The sequence below is a fragment of the Octopus sinensis genome, linkage group LG5, assembly GCF_006345805.1.
Source record: "Octopus sinensis linkage group LG5, ASM634580v1, whole genome shotgun sequence".
Taxonomy (NCBI): Eukaryota; Metazoa; Mollusca; class Cephalopoda; order Octopoda; family Octopodidae; genus Octopus; species Octopus sinensis.
Window position 1 is genome coordinate 89,495,894 of NC_043001.1, and position 850 is coordinate 89,496,743.

Here is an 850-nt window from a genome sequence, read left to right on the forward strand (position 1 = left end):
CCCTCCATACACACACAAGCATGTATCTGACTCATACATTGTTCGCTTTCCAGACATTTCTACATTACTGCATGTACTTTATATGCACTTTCTGACAAGTTGTGGTGCACCTGAGCACTGTATACAATAATTTCATTATATATCATTATATATATAGATAGATAAAAATATAAACAGCCGTGCACAAGGTGTTACTATGAAGGAAAAATGATTGTCACTAAACATGACTGATAGTGTCAAGACACCTACATTGCTAGAAATAAGAGCTAAAATGCTCTAATGTTGTAGTAAAAGTACATAATTGTATACATATATGCTCATGGGGCTGTAATCACCCAAAAACACCGGATCAAGAATTTCCTATACTGAACATTCAGTTTCGGTTATCTTTATAGCCTCTTCAGTAAAGACCACTCATTTGACTATTTCTGAGCTTAATCACCATCAGCATATGTATTTTCCAAATGAAAGTTTGTAGCTTAGTGGTTAGGGCATTCGGTTCATGATTGTAAAGTCAGGAGTTCAATTCCGACATTGTGTCCTTGGGCAAGACATTTTATTTCATGTTACTCCAGTCCACTCAGCTGGTAAAAATGAGTAGTACATGTATTTCAAAAGACCAGCATTGTCACATTGTGTGTCATGCAGAATCGTTGAGAACTACATTAAGGTCTTTGGAGTACTCAGCCACTTGCATGTTAAGACCCATGCCAAATCAGACTGAAACCTAGTGCAGTTCCCCAGCTAACTAATTTTCAGTCAAACCGTCCAACTCATGCCAGCATGGAAAATGGATGATAATGATATACTGAAAGAGAGAGAGGGTACAAAGAAACTAAAATTTCTGAAA